Below are 16,322 nucleotides of genomic sequence, written 5' to 3'. Positions count from 1 at the left end.
GTGACCTCAGCTTCCAGGCCCAGTAGCAAGGGGGTTGAAGGCAACTGCCTTGAGGCCAGAGACCATTTCTATATTTACACACCTTTGTAAACTAGTTACTGAGGCTTAGTTCTTTTCTGGTGCCAGTACCCCCTGGGCTGCCTCTCTGCCTATTCCTTACATTTGAAATCTATATTTACTGCTGTAGTGTGAGAATGCATTTCATGAAAAGGAATATAAATTAAGGTTGCCAAAAGAAAAATGCCAGCAATGTGTTGTTTGAAGTTTTGACACCAAATAGGGTTGTAAATAAAGTATGTATTGATTTGTTATGTGACTTTTCTATCTTTCTTGACTTTAATTATCTGTCATGGATCCTTCAGGCAGCCCTAGCACTCACTTAAAAGTGCTTTCTATTTATATTTGTTGTTCGAAGTATGCACAGATAAATGCTGGAAATACGGCTTTAGGTGACGATTATTTTTGCCCCTTCTGGGACTTCAAAATAATGAGCTGGCAACCCTAATCATAAGACTGGAAGTTTGTTCTAGGATCAGCACATTATTTATTTCCTCCACCCTCGATCCCTGATTAGCGCCATAATAGCAATAGTTTAACTTATATCTGAAAACCCTACGCCGCCGTCAATAACCTGCTGAGTTACTTCAAGTGTTTGGGAAGGCACCCTGCATTCAGACAACTCACTCCTCATTCTCGCCCTTCACTTTTGCGCTCACCCTGCACTCACAGCAATCACAATGCACTTACTTTAATCCCCATGTACTCCCACCATTCACCTGCTCACCCTGCTCTCGTAGTGATCACTCTGCACTCACAATGCACTTGCGCTGTTCACCCTGTACCTCATCCTACAGCCACACAAACACACTACTCACCCTGCACTTATGTCACACTTCACTCACCTGTCCTCCTCACTGCTCAATCTGCAATCTCACTTAAACAAGCTCGTCACTAACCATGCATTCTTCCATCCCACTCTGCACTTACATCCGCACCCAAATTCATATGGTCACCTCACTCACCCTGCAGTCACTCCTCTTACCCTACTCTCACACTGTTGCATCACACACAGTGCACTCATATGGGTACTCCTACCACCCACAAAGTGCAGAGGGTTAATGTGCCTGCTACAAAGAGCGTGTACCATGCACATCACAGAACTGAGTGTGAGTAAACTATGAGTAGCGCTATAAAAAATTGAAATGTTTGTCAGAAAGGTGCTATAGAGAGATGAGGTGCATTGTTGGTGAGTGGTAGTGAGGGAGTTCATGGAAAAGGAAGAAATGGGGGAGGGTGCACCGAAAAAGACTGTCAGATGCCATCCAGAGACTTTTTGAGGCATGGGCAATGTGGGCTCCGGCCCAGGGCCCCAGACTTTCGGGGGGCCCCCTGATAAGACCAGCTCTTTTCTGTAGAGTCTTGCCCTGATTGCATCAAATGATTCTTGAACAGATTGTTTTAAATACAACTTTCTTCCGCTTTTTTTCAATATTGGTGACGTGTGGTTCGAGCAGGTTGGCGTGGCTTCGTTGGCTCAACATCCTGTGATACTGGGGATTGGGGAAAATCATTCATCTCCTGTGCCTAACAAAAAAGTATGTAGTTCTTTCCAGTGAGTCCCTGTGTAGTTCGTTCCATCATGGACTTTGCAAACTCACTGTTAACACTGTTAGTGAGTTCGCAAAGTCCATGATGAAACGAACTACATACTTTTTTGTTAACACATTTTTTGAAGTGCTTCAAGAAGTGTTAATGTTTATAGAGTGGGAACGCGACCTGAAAGTATTACCGCGACTGGCTTTTCATGATTGCTCCAGTCAGTGCTTGACTTTTTGTGTGTGAGGACTTGAGGGAGGACACTGACTCATACCGATTGTGTCCTCTGTGTGTACTGACTGGCATGCTTATGTAAAGCCAGCTGCGCTAATACTTTCGGATTGCGTTCCTGCTATATAAACATTAACACTTTTTGAAGTGCAGAGTGACTATTTCTCTAGATTTTGTCTACAGAAAGTGAACAATACATTTAATCATAACATTTCTTCTTGAATGCTGCTTGTTTGTGACCTGTTAAGTTGTTTGTTTAGTTGTTTGCAGTTTTAATAAAAAAAATCTGTGAGGTTCTCAGCAATGTATCCTGAAGTCTGTTATGAAGCTCTGTGGTTATACTGAATAAGCAGCTACCTTGTTGTTGTTATATGACTGTGCGAAGTTAGCCTGATATATGATGCTCACTAGTTCTAGTGATCACCTTGTATCAGTCCAAACAACCCTTATGGTGATTGGTTGTAAGTCAACCTGTTTTACCACATATAACCCCTTGAATACCAAGTGAAAGGACACCGCACAGGTTGTTATGAAAATAAACAAGATATTTATTAACTAACATACACCTCTGAACTCTTTATGAGATCAGAGGGCTAAGCACATGGCAATCTCTTAGGAAAAATACGTTTAGGTTGCACAAATTACAATGGTGCCCTAGGGGCACGACAGACCATATACTAAATAAGTGGAATGTGAAAGTCGATAAAAGGAATGGAGCTGTCCAGAGGCTGTAGGATCGCTGGGACCACGCTATACTAACTCTAGGTAGGTAATAGGAGGCCCACGGAACGCGTGTGCAGAGTGTGAACTCACACGCGAGATGCGTAACAGTGTCTATGGACAGTACAGTTCAAGAAAAAGGTGAGTACGGACAATCCTGACTAGGTAGAACTAAAACGACTGTGGAACTGGACACTAGGAGAATCCAGCTACCATTGAGCACCAAAATGCTCGTGTTACCTCACCCACACGCTGCGGGTGCAAAGGTGCCAAGTCGTGTCGGGTTCCGGCGTCGAAGTCTATGGAGCCTGGAAGAAAAGATGCTGCAGGCGATCAGGAGGAAGATGTCCGGGGTGATCCAAGAGTGGATCAGTGAAGAGAAGAACCTGAAAGCAGAGGGGACAATGTTCAAAGTCACTAGGCAGTGACTGGAGTGGAACCAGGAGGGGAACCAGGTGTCGTCGTCGCGATCAGGTGAGGGTGGACGCTTGTCTCTGCAGCCACGTGGACCAGGTGGTGTCTTCGACGACCAGGATGGAGGCACGAGCTGTCCCACGCAGGCTCTCGCTGTCGGCGGTGTCGGCTTCGGATTCGGAGTCAACAGGCCTTGGCAAAGGCAACCCACGCGGTGAGTGGAAACGGCGTCTGGAGTGGACCAGGAGGGTCCGGGGTGCTCCTCTTTTGGAAGGGAGCAAGGGCCAGTCTGGAGCAACCAGACCAGCAGTGAAGATTTCAAGGTTCGTCGTCTAGGAGGTCACTAGCCAGCCGGCAAGTGACCAGACAACGCGTCAAGCAGCAAACGGGCAGAAGGGCCCCACGCAGATCTCGTGGAAGCTGGAGGGCTGGTCTTCGGTGCAGGAGCTGCTCGGGGTCGGGGCTTCTCAGTCCCCAAAGCACTTGGACGAGGTTACCTCAGAAGTCGTGCTGGAGCGAAGTGCTGCTTCTTTCAAGATGGCCGGTCCCACGTGTCTCGTCGCACTCACGGATCTCAGCTGTGCTGCAGATGTAGGTAGAGGTCGGAGAGGTCTGGGAATCCGGGTCTCGTCAGGCTCTGAAGTCTGGATCCTCGAGGGAAGACGACAAAGGGAAGCCGCTGGACGCTGATGGTGCCTGCTTGTGCAGGGTGGACACTCCTTGCCCACAAGGGAGATTTCTTCAGTCTTCTGTGGAGCAGAACGTCGAAGTCCAGAGTTTCTTCTTGTAAAGTTGTTCACGATAATCTAATTTGGAATGGGACCAGCTCCTACCTTTATCCAGCTAAAGGGGGCTGTACTACGACTAGGTCCCTCCTCTGGGTGGGACCAGGAAGGGGGGTGGTTACACCCCCTATCCTTTGTCCGGTCTTGCGCCAGCTCTGGGGCTGGGGTTCCCCAGGAACTGGTTTAGACCGGTGTATGCACAGGGACACCTTGTGTGCCCCAGGCATGTCTTATTCCTTTCAGCCCTGTCCTACCTAATACACAAAATCCTGTCTGGGGTGGTGCTAGCACCTCCCAAGGCAGGAAACCCTTTGTCATAGCCTCCCTCGCTGGACGGACTCCCAGCAGCAGGAGGTCAGACTTGTGTCTGTGGTGGCAGCATCCATTTTGTGATGCTGAGGCTCAAGTTAACTTTAACCGGGGTTCACAGTTACATACATGTCGTGTCCCTCTAGAAGGGTGGAATGCTACCCCCGTCGCCAGAATTGGCGAGGGGGTAGTATTCCAATTCGTATGACACCTTACTCAACATGTTTTGATAATGCTATACCAAAGTTGGCAATAACCGCGAGGATTATAATGCACTTAAGAGTATATGGTATAGCGTTATCATGGAAACAGCTAAAGGACTTGGTTCCGAAAGCTGCAGACAGGCTCAGCTCATGCTCGAGCACCATCTCACATAATTCCAAGCACTCTGCCTTCAGGATTGATAAGGCCTGCCATAGGAGTGACTGATAGGAGGATATGTGTCCATTTTAGGGTTAGATATAGGGATACTATATCTAAAGCAAAGGGTGATTACACCACCTTGCCCCAGCTGATTGATCAGCCAGTTGTGTCAGATTTGGATGGCCAGCCAGGGGTGGCATAATACATGCTGCAGCCCCTGGTAGGCCCTGGGTGCACCTATGCCCTGGGCACCTAAGGTACACTGTACAGGAGCTGATAAGGTGACTCAGTATCCAATTAGATATGTACCTAGAGTACATGGAATCCATTTTATAGAGAGCGCAGTGGGCCTGGGGTCCTGAATAGCAGGGCCCCAGGTCAACTAAGTCGAAAAACCAGCAAAACACCAGGCAAAAAGTTGGGGGCAACCATAGTCAAATATCCACCTTCCTACATAACCCCCCCAAACGAAAGGAGATAAGGCTATCCTTGACCAGGTAAGCCTATATTGCCTGAGTCGCCATATGAGGTGGTATATGCACTGGCATGGTTACCCCCTATCTCATGGTCCACTAAGCAATCCCTCACCCTAAGGGTATCTGAGGGTCTCCACCATAGAGAATCTCTACCTGTGGTGTGTTTTGGCAAAGTAGAAGGCTGGTGCTGGGATGGAGTACTGAAGTAAGACTCCACTAATGTTGGGCTCAACTTCCTCCAATCACTATCCACCATATGTGCCTTTCTTTCCAGGACTGAGTTGCTGTGAGCTCTCAGGGTCAACCTCTGGCTACCTAAAGCTGGAGGCTGAGTCCCTCTGTTTGGCTTACTGGAGGGACAGGTCAGGTTTTGAGCCTTTAGGTCCCAGGTTTGGCTGTGCCCAACAGTGTCCATCTATGGGAGGTCCCTAACTAAGTTTAAAGGGGATCCCTCAGGAGTGTTTTTTATTTTCACTTGGCTAGGACTGCTAGCTTCAGTGCCCTTAATCTGCTGATTGGGGAGTTTTTTTGGACAGGGGGCCCTTTGGGGTCCACCACTGGCCTCCCTGACCTCTACAGCCCTGGGCTGACTGAGGCAGGGTAGAGAGGGGCAGGTTACCTGCTCCCGACTGGGTCCCTCCTTGGAAGGGTCCACTGACATCAGGGGTTCTGCCAGGCTAGGCCTGACTACCTCTGGGGCAGTTTCTTCACAAGAGGTCAGATCAGTTCCCTGAGGTGGCTGACCCTTTCCTAAAGTCTGGTGGGAGGGAGATTTCGTTTCCTCCTCAATGCTCTCTGTCTGAGTGGAGTGATCCATAGTTTCAGGCTTCACAACACTATTATCTGTCTGAGTTTGAGCTGTGGCCATCACAACTCCACCAACCTTTTCAGGAAGGGACTCAGTTTGGGTATGGGCTGTTACCATCACAGCCTTGCCAACCTGTTCAGGGAAGGAATCTGTCTGAGATTGGGCTGTGACTGGCACAGCCCTCCTGACCTGTTCAGGGAGGACATCTTGGACTGGGGTTGTGGCTATCACTGCCCCACTAACCTTACCATGGGAGTTTACCATTTTAGAATGGATTTCTTGCTCTACCTCAGCCCAGGCTGAGATCTCTAAATCATTCCCCAGTAGGCAATCTACAGGCAAGTTTGATGACACTGCCACTCTCTTGGGACCAGTGACACCTCCCCAGCTGAGATTGACCACTGCCACGGGACGATCTCTCTGCACTCCATCAATGTTGGTCACCTGGTATGTGGCTCCAGGTATAAGTTGCCTTGAGGGGACTAGGCTCTCAGTCACCATGGTGATGCTAGCCCCTGTGTCTCTATAGGCCTCAACATTTAGACCATTGATGAGGGGCTCCTGTCTGTACTTGTCCAAAGTGTTGGGACAAGCTGTGAAGTTAGCAAACCCCATGCCAGTCTCACAGACAAGAGTATCTAAGTCAGGGGACCTGGTTAGGCCAGAGTCCCCAGGAACTCCCAAAGTAAATCCACCCAAATTCTTGGGGACACTCCCACCACCTGGGGGATTACTACTAGTAGTAACAGGAGGCTTGGAAGTGTTACTTGGGGGTATGTTCTCCTTATTGTTGTTGGCCCTTGGGCAACTGCTGTCAGTTTTCCAATGGTCTACCTGTTTGCAGATATGGCAATAAGGTTTCTTCTGGGTATTGGAAGGATTCTGGGACCCACCCCCTTCTGAGGATTTTTGGGGCCCTGTGGTTTGATCTGTAGATTTATTCCCACCCTTCTCTTGAGGCTTGGTTGATTCCTTCTTTTGGTAACCACCTTGGTTCTTAGGCCTAATCCTGGTTCTGACCCACTTGTCTGCCCTCTTACCCAATTCTTGTGGAGAGGTCAGATCAGAGTCTACCAGGTGCTGGTGTAATAACTGATTCTGACAATTATTTAAGACTTGCTCTCTCATAATTAGATTATACAATCCTGTGAAATCAGTAACCTTACTTCCCAGTAGCCAGCCTTCTAGAGCCTTAGTGGCACAATCAACAAAGTCAGTCCAATCCTGAGACTGAGTTTTCTGGGTGTCCCTGAACAGCAACCTGTACTGCTCAGTTGTTAAGCCAAACCCATCAATCAGTGTATTCTTCAGGACTTGGTAATTGTTAGTATCCTCAGCTCTAGTAGTGAGGAGCTTATCTCTACCTTTACCTTCAAAGGAGAGCCACAATATAGCTGCCCACTGACCCTGGGGGATGCACTGGACAGTGCAGGCCCTCTCCAGAGCAGTCATCCATTTGTGGATTTCATCCCCTTGCTTAAAGGGGGGCACTATTTTACTCAGGTGTCTAGTAAACACGTTCACAGGGTCCTTACTGATTTTATTACTACTCATGATTTATTACCCCTTCACCAATCAGGATTCCGCACAGGCTTCTCCACAGAGACGACCTTGTTAGGCGTCACCGAGAACATCCGTCTAATGCTGGACCGTGGAGAAACGGTAGCCTTGCTGTTACTCGACCTCAGTGCAGCATTTGATCCTGTGTCACATACTGTACTTGAACAAACACTCCATTCCATTGGTATCAGGGGCGCAGCTTGTAATTGGATTAAATCCCTACTGGAACAGCGCACTTTCCAAGTTTTCTCCCAATCCGCCTGCTCAGACACTATGACCCTTAAACATGGAGTACCTCAGGGCTCCATACTGAGCCCACTGCTTTTTAATATTTACATGAGCCCGCTGGCCAAAATGATAAAAGAGACTGGATTACTTATGTTCTCCTATGCTGACGATTCTCAGCTTATCTTCTCTCTATCATCCACCGAATCTAATAACATCTCGTCATTAAAACTCGGTCTAACCAATATCGCGGAGTGGATGAGAAACATTTTCCTCAAACTCAATGGCGAAAAGACCGAGCTACTTGTTCTGGGTAAGAACAAAGAGCTCTGGGGACCCCAACACTGGCCAGACGTGATGGGTACCCCCCCGGTCCCAGTCAAATCAGCCCGCAACCTCGGGGTCATCATAGATGAATCGCTTAATCAACAAGCTGCGAAGACGTCAGCTACATGCTTTGCGATTTTAAAGTGGTTGAAAAAAGTTTGTTGGATGCTGCCCAAAAATACCCAGAAAACTGTCATCAACGCTCTAATAACCTCCAGACTTGACTATGCCAACGTGCTATACTTGGGGGCCAATAAGGTCACTACCCGACGATTACAGACAGTGCAAAATGCCGCCGCGAGATTACTGTGGAAAATTCCCATCTCCACACCTACCACCAAGTACATCCGTGAATTGCACTGGCTGAAAATCGAGAATCGGGTGAAATTTAAATCTTTATGCTTTATGCATAGGATCTCAACCAACAATGCACCCAAGTATCTACAAAATCTAATACATCCCTACCGCCCATCTCAAACCCTTCGTTCAGCCACAGCCAACCACTTTGTGATTCCTAAAATCAGGCTGGCGCGAATGGGTGGAAAATCCTTCTCATATCTAGGACCCTCACTTTGGAACACTCTTCCGGTGACACTTAGGCAGGAAACCAACTATATGAAATTCAGGAAGGCCTTAAAAACCTGGTTGTTTAACATCTAGGACCTGAACCAATCAAAGCACTGGATCACTAGCGCCGGGAAACCCTTTGTTGGGTAGCTGTTTGCGCTATATAAATTAAATAAAATAAAAATAAAATATCAAAACTCCTGTCTTTATCTCTAGGGATAATGCTGCCACCAGTGGGGTCTGCCCCACTCAATTTCTGCTCTCTGGCAAAAGCAAGTCTTTCTTTAGCAAGGGCAAGTTCTTCCCTCTCAATCCTCAGATTGACTTCCCTCATCTTAGCTTCATGCTCTCTTCTCTGAGGGGATGTCATCCCTCTCTGAGAAGATGCCTGAGAGACATGGGTGTGAATAGATCTGTTAGAGCCTCTGGAGTGAGACCTAACTCGTCTATTCCCAAGGTTAAGCCTGCCTGAGGATGGGCCTGGGGCTCCCCCAGTTCCATTCTCATGTATACTTAAGTTGGCCCTGGTAGGTCTGCTGACTCCTCCCTGACCATGGTTTACCTCTCCATCAGATGAGTCTCCATCTTTCTCCACTTCATCAGTTTCAGGGAGATTAGAGTCCTCTTCTACCGGGGGTATGGTTCCCTCTGTAGGGTCAGATGGGCCTGGATTAGAAGCCCTTCTGGCATCAAATGTCTCTAAGAGACCTATCAGAAAAGGAAGGGTAGGGTTAGAACCCTGTTTTAGCTTCCTGGAGATACACAATTGTCTAATCTCCTGGAAGCTAAGGGCTGCATATCTTGACATGACCTGTGGAGGGTCAATATCACCATGGGGAGCTACTGTGTTCTCTCCTGTGATAGACATGCTTTTCTAGTGAGGTGTAAGTGGTGCACTTACCTACACTATGGGTTTTCCTACTGATCCCTTGCTAAGAGTTGTAGTCAGGGTGTGCTACTCCCTTTCTACTACAACAGCTGGTTCAGTAGAACTCAGAGTATTTCTAAGCTTGTTATATGTACCTATGGTACCTTATGTGATCTTTCAAATGATATCTCAAGAATATATTTGGTAAAAACAACAGCAAGCTCAAATCCCAACCGCTGCACACCAATGTGAGAAGTTGGCCTGATATATGATGCTCACTAGTTCTAGTGATCACCTTGTATCAGTCAAAACAACCCTTATGGTGATTGGTTGTAAGTCAACCTTATAGACCAGCTATCCTAATGGTGGCATGGACAAAGCAGTCTTAGGCTAAACTCTTTTGGCATGTGAAGCCAGCTGTTTTACCACATATAACCCCTTGAACACCAAGTGAAAGGACACCACACATGTTGTTATGAAAATAAACAAGATATTTATTAACTAACATACACCTCTGAACTCTTTATGAGATCAGAGGGCTAAGCACATGACAATCTCTTAGGAAAAATACGTTTAGGTTGCACAAATTACAATGGTGCCCTAGGGGCACGACAAACCATATACTAAGTAAGTAGAATGTGAAAGTCGATAAAAGGAATGGAGCTGTCCAGAGGCTGTAGGATCGCTGGGACACGCTATACTAACTCTAGGTAGGTAATAGGAGGCCCACGGAACGCGTGTGCAGAGTGTGAACTCACACGCGAGATGCGTAAAAGTGTCTATGGACAGTACAGTTCAAGAAAAAGGTGAGTACGGACAATCCTGACTAGGTAGAACTAAAACTACTGTGGACTGGACACTAGGAGAGTCAAGCTACAGGCTGCGGGTGCATAGGTGCCAAGTCGTGTCGGGTTCCGGCGTTGAAGTCTATGGAGTCTGGAAGAAAAGATGCTGCAGGCGATCAGGAGGAAGATGTCCGGTGTGATCCAAGGGTGGATCAGTGAAGAGAAGAACCTGAAAGCAGAGGGGACATTGTTCAAAGTCACTAGCCAGTGACTGGAGTGGAACCAGGAGGGGAACCAGGTGTCGTCGTCGCGATCAGGTGAGGGTGGACGCTTGTCTCTGCAGCCACGTGGACCAGGTGGTGTCTTCGATGACCAGGATGGAGGCACGAGCTGTCCCACGCAGGCTCTCGCTGTCGCCGGTGTCGGCTTCGGATTCGGAGTCAACAGGCCTTGGCAAAGGCAACCCACGCGGTGAGTGGAAATGGCGTCTGGAGTGGACCAGGAGGGTCCGGGGTGCTCCTCTTTTGGAAGGGAGCAAGGGCCAGTCTGGAGCAACCAGACCAGCAGTGAAGATTTCAAGGTTCGTCGTCTAGGAGGTCACGAGCCAGCCGGCAAGTGACCAGACAACGCGTCGAGCAGCAAACAGGCAGAAGGGCCCCACGCAGATCTCATGGATTGTGGAGGGCTGGTCTTCGGTGCAGGAGCTGCTCGGGGTCGGGGCTTCTCAGTCCCCAAAGCACTTGGACGAGGTTACCTCAGAAGTCGTGCTGGAGCGAAGTGCTGCTTCTTTCAAGATGGCCGGTCCCACGTGTCTCGTCACACCCACGGATCTCAGCTGTGCTGCAGATGTAGGTAGAGGTCGGAGAGGTCTGAGAATCCGGGTCTCGTCGGGCTCTGAAGTCTGGATCCTCGAGGGAAGACGACAAAGGGAAACCGCTGGACGCTGATGGTGCCTGCTTGTGCAGGGTGGACACTCCTTGCCCACAAGGGAGATTTCTTCAGTCTTCTGTGGAGCAGAACGTCGAAGTCCAGAGTTTCTTCTTGTAAAGTTGTTCAGGATAATCTAATTTGGAATGGGACCAGCTCCTACCTTTATCCAGCTAAAGGGGGCTGTACTATGACTAGGTCCCTCCTCTGGGTGGGACCAGGAAGGGGGGTGGTTACACCCCCTATCCTTTGTCCGGTCTTGCGCCAGCTCTGGGGCTGGGGTGCCCCAGGAACTGGTTTAGACCGGTGTATGCACAGGGACACCTTGTGTGCCCCAGGCATGTCTCATTCCTTTCAGCCCTGTCCTACCTAATACACAAAATCCTGTCTGGGGTGGTGCTAGCACCTCCCAAGGCAGGAAACCCTTTGTCATAGCCTCCCTCGCTGGACGGACTCCCAGCAGCAGGAGGTCAGACTTGTGTCTGTGGTGGCAGCATCCATTTTGTGATGCTGAGGCTCGAGTTAACTTTAACCGGGGTTCACAGTTACATACATGTCGTGTCCCTCTAGAAGGGTGGAATGCTACCCCCGTCGCCAGAATTGGCGCTAGTATTCCAATTCGTATGACACCTTACTCAACATGTTTTGATAATGCTATACCAAAGTTGGCAATAACCGCGAGGATTATAATGCACTTAAGAGTATATGGTATAGCGTTATCATGGAAACAGCTAAAGGACTTGGTTCCGAAAGCTGCAGACAGGCTCAGCTCATGCTCGAGCACCATCTCACATAATTCCAAGCACTCTGCCTTCAGGATTGATAAGGCCTGCCATAGGAGTGACTGATAGGAGGATATGTGTCCATTTTATGGTTAGATATAGGGATACTATATCTAAAGCAAAGGGTGATTACACCACCTTGCCCCAGCTGATTGATCAGCCAGTTGTGTCAGATTTGGATGGCCAGCCAGGGGTGGCATAATACATGCTGCAGCCCCTGGTAGGCCCTGGGTGCACCTATGCCCTGGGTACCTAAGGTACACTGTACAGGGGCTGATAAGGTGACTCAGTATCCAATTAGATATGTACCTAGAGTACATGGAATCCATTTTACAGAGAGAGCAGTGGGCCTGGGGTCCTGAATAGCAGGGCCCCAGGTCAACTAAGTCGAAAAACTGGCAAAACACCAGGCAAAAAGTTGGGGGCAACCATAGTCAGATATCCACCTTCCTACAATGACATCCCTTTTTTAATGTAATAACTGCACTTTCACAATTGCTTTATTAACCTTCTTGCTTCTCACATTTGCTTGAAAATGCACCATTTACCCACTCTTTTTTTCAAACATTTGTCAGGGGGAGAACCCCCCGAACCCTCTTTAATTCTTCAGGCTTGCGAGCTGCGCTCGCTCGCCATGGTGCTGTCCCACTGAACGTTTACGCTACACCTCTTTCAAATGTCACCACCCACCACTGATTGGCAGTCGAGTTTTTATGGAATTGCAGGTTTTGGTTTGTCTTTCAAAGTTTCATGTTATTGTCCATTATTGTCAATTCTAATTCAGACCCTTCATAGTTATTCTTCAGCCATAGGCAGTTTCTGAGATAATAGGACCGCTCTTTGGCATTGTTCTGATTGCTGCCGTTCCTGAGACAATAGGATCGCTCCTTGGCATTCTTATTGCAGCAGTACCTGATACAATAGGATTGTTCCTTGGCATTGTTCTGATTGCTTTCTCAGTTAAATATCTGCTTTTTGACATAAATGTTGGAGGTTTCAAATCAAAATATGCCCGTTTTTTGGGCAGTAGGGCAAAGTGGTAGGTGGTGGGCCGGGCCGCCTGGGCGGGGGCCCTCCATGTGTTTTGCAGGGGGGCCCCCTCAAGTTTCGTTACGCCACTGGTCTGTTTAACCCTTTCCTGACCTACCCAGCCATCTGTCGTCCAAAAACTAGACAGGCAATCTACATTCCAGCAGACACACACGGGATGACCCAGCAAAATAATACCCCTTTTCTAACAGTGGCCTCTATGAACTCTGAATGAAAAGGGCACCCTGGCTAAAGGCTGTGTCTTTAGACGCTGAGTTTAGGCATACCAAACTTCATTCCCTTATTCCTTTTTCGGGCTACATACTTGGGGAGCACAATCCGTGCTGCAGGCCCACGAGTAGCGGTTGACTCACAAGCCCCGGCACACGCAGTGCCCTTTACTGGAGATTGGCATGTAAGTCTCACATCCAATCATAACACCATTTACCACAGGAGCACCAGTGCTTTACCACGGATTAGCAGTGCAAAAAGCACGCAGAAACGTTATACCAGCAAAAGCAGTGTCAAAACCGGAGGGCAGAAAGCAAAAACTCGGGGGAAACACGGCAAAAGATGCCAAGTCTAACCACATCCCCTCCAACTGAAAGTAGGGGGAACTATCCTCACTCCTGGGAGTTCTCCTAACTAAGGCGGGAGAACCGGGACAGGCCATCTGCGTTTGCGTTTTCTGTCCCAAGACGGTGTTCCACCGCGAAGTCCATTCCCTGTAGGGAGATTAACCACCTCAGCAGTTTGGGATTCTCCCCCCTGATCTGCATTAACTACCTGAAGGGCCTGTGGTCGGTCTGAACCCGGAAGTGAGTCCCAAACAGGTAGGGCCTCAGCTTCTTCAGTGCCCAGACCTCAGCGAAAGCTACCCTTTCTATGGCACTCCACCTTTGCTCCCTGGGAAGTAGTCTCCTGCTAAGGAAGACTACCGGCTGGACTAGGTCCTCTTCGTTCAGTTGTGAGAACACCGCTCCGCCTCCATGCTCTGACGCGTCGGTCTGAGAGACAAATTCTTTGGACAAGTCGGGGACCTTGAGCATGGGGGCCGTGCACATGGCGGACTTCAGGGTATCAAACGCTCTCTGGTAGGACTCAGTCCAGATCACCTTTTTCGGCTGCTTCTTGGAAGTCAGCTCAGTTAAGAGGGCCACGATGGTGCCATATCCCTTAACAAACCTCCAATGGTATCCGGTGAGTCCTAAGAAGGCCCTCACCTCGTTCTAGGTCCTGGGGGGCTCCCAAGCCAGAATGGTGTCAATCTTGGGCTGTAGGGGCGCCACCTGCCCGCTCCCTATCAGGTGTACCTAGTACACCACCGACCCCTGCCCGATCTGACACTTACTGGCCTTAATTGTGAGGCCTGCCGTCTGCAGCGCCCTCAACACTTCCCTGAGGTGTTGCAGATGTTTGTCCCAACTGGAACTGAACACCGTAATGTCATCCAGGTATGCGGCGCTAAATTCCTCCAGCCCGGCTCACACCTGGTTGCACAACCTCTGAAATGTGGCAGGGGCATTCTTCAAGCCGAAGGGCATCACACTGAACTGGTAATGCCTGTCCGGGGTCGAGAATGCGGTTCTTTCTTTGGCCCCCTCGGTAAGGGCGATCTGCCAGTACCCTGATGTTAAATCGAACATACTCGGGAATTTGGCCGCTCCCAACCGCTTGTTGAGCTCATCAGCTCGGGGATGGGGTGTGCGTCAGTCCACGTGACAGCATTGAGCCCCCGATAGTCCACGCAGAATCGCAGTTCCGGGGCGGCACCGGGCGCCGTTGCCTTCGTGACCAAGACCACGAGCTGACCCAGGGGCTGCTGGACGGCTCAACCACTTCTAACGCCAACATCTTCGAGACCTCCTCTTTGATGCTGGCCTTGACCCGGTCAGCCAACTGGTAAATCTTATGTTTCACCGGGAGGCTGTTACCGGTATTCACGTTGTGGGTACACCAGTGAGTAACACCTGCGGTCAAGGAGAACAGTGGGGCAAACTGCTCTAACAACTGGCGACACTCGCTCTGTTGCTCCGCGGTCAGGGCCGGGGAGAGGGTCACACCATCCACCGATCCATCCCCCTCTTGGGCGGATAGAAGGTCCGGGAGAGGCTCACTCTCCGCTTCCTCCCTGTCGTCGGTCGTCAAAAGCATGCTCACTTCGGACCTCTCAAAGTGGGGTTTGAGGCGGTTCACGTGGAGGTCCTGCAATGGGTTCGGAGCAGCCTGCAAATCTACCAAGTAGGTGACCTCACTTTTGCGCTCCACCACCTCAAAGGGCACCGTCCACTTGTCCTGCCAGGCACAAGGTTTCACAGGGGCCATAACTCACACTTACTGTCCAGGCTGAAACTCTACCAGAGTGGCATTCTGGTCATACCACTTCCTCATTTCTTCCTAGCTGGCCTCGAGGTTTGCCTGAGCAAGTTTCCTGAAGCGGGCCGTTTGGTTGCGGAAGGCCAGCATGGAGCTGAACACATCCTGGGGTGTCTTCTTGGGAGCAGCCTCCCAGCTCTCCTTCACCAAGCTGAGAGGTCCTCGCACGGGGTGACCGTACAAAAGCTCGAAGGGACTAAACCCTGAAGACTTCTGGGGTACCTCCCTGTACGTAAAGAGCCGGCATGGTAAGAGGACGTTCCACTTACGCCTCATGGGTTCAGTGAGACCCTTGATCATGCCCTTTAAGGTCTGGTTGAACCTTTCCACTAGACCCTTACCTTGGGGGTGGTAAGGAGTGGTGAACTTGTACGTAACACTACACTCCTTCCACAGGGATGTCATATACTTCGATATGAAATTGGTCCCCCTGTCGGAAACCACCACTCTGGGGAACCTGAAGAACCGAGTTTTTAGAACCCAGCGGCGCCAGGGACACGCCCAAAGTCTTCGGGTTCTCCTGTCTTGGCAAACAGAGACACGGAATACTTCTAGGTGGCGTCAGAGATCAAATTTAGTAGCTGCAGCTAGTAGCAGTAATCCCAGCAACACAACACGGTGTACAACTCAAGAAACTGCTCAATTTTGTAGAGCAAGACATAAGTATTTATACACAATATTCACATTACAAATGGACACCCACTGCAGCAAATTCTGACCAATAGAAACACATTTCTATACATTATCACATTCCAAAAAGGCTCACTTTACATTGTACCAACCCCACAAGTTAATTATTAGGATGTCCCAAATTCAATCTCCACAAGACGGACAAACCCATAATTGAAAGCACAATGCATGTAACGAAGGAACATAAAAAGGAAACAATGATAGATAACGAGCAAGATCAGGCATGTGTAGAAAAGCTAAAAACTAACGATGTCCTGAACTTTGACTTGCAATCTCAGATAGCAATCAACCAAGGAAATTGGCCTCGCAAAGGGTCAGTTTCAGATAAAGAGGTCAGTTCCTTACAATGCACCTTAGAGTCAAGAAAAGGCTTAGTTAATAAGTGCATGAACAACGAATCCCATGCAACTTCGTTCGTCTAGTTACCTCCATGGGCCTACGTGATGGCAACACCAAAATGGAGGCACAAACAAAATGGAACCCA

This window comes from Lissotriton vulgaris, chromosome 6 (assembly GCF_964263255.1).
Source record: "Lissotriton vulgaris chromosome 6, aLisVul1.2, whole genome shotgun sequence".
Taxonomy (NCBI): domain Eukaryota; kingdom Metazoa; phylum Chordata; class Amphibia; order Caudata; family Salamandridae; genus Lissotriton; species Lissotriton vulgaris.
This window is presented reverse-complemented; position numbering follows the sequence as displayed.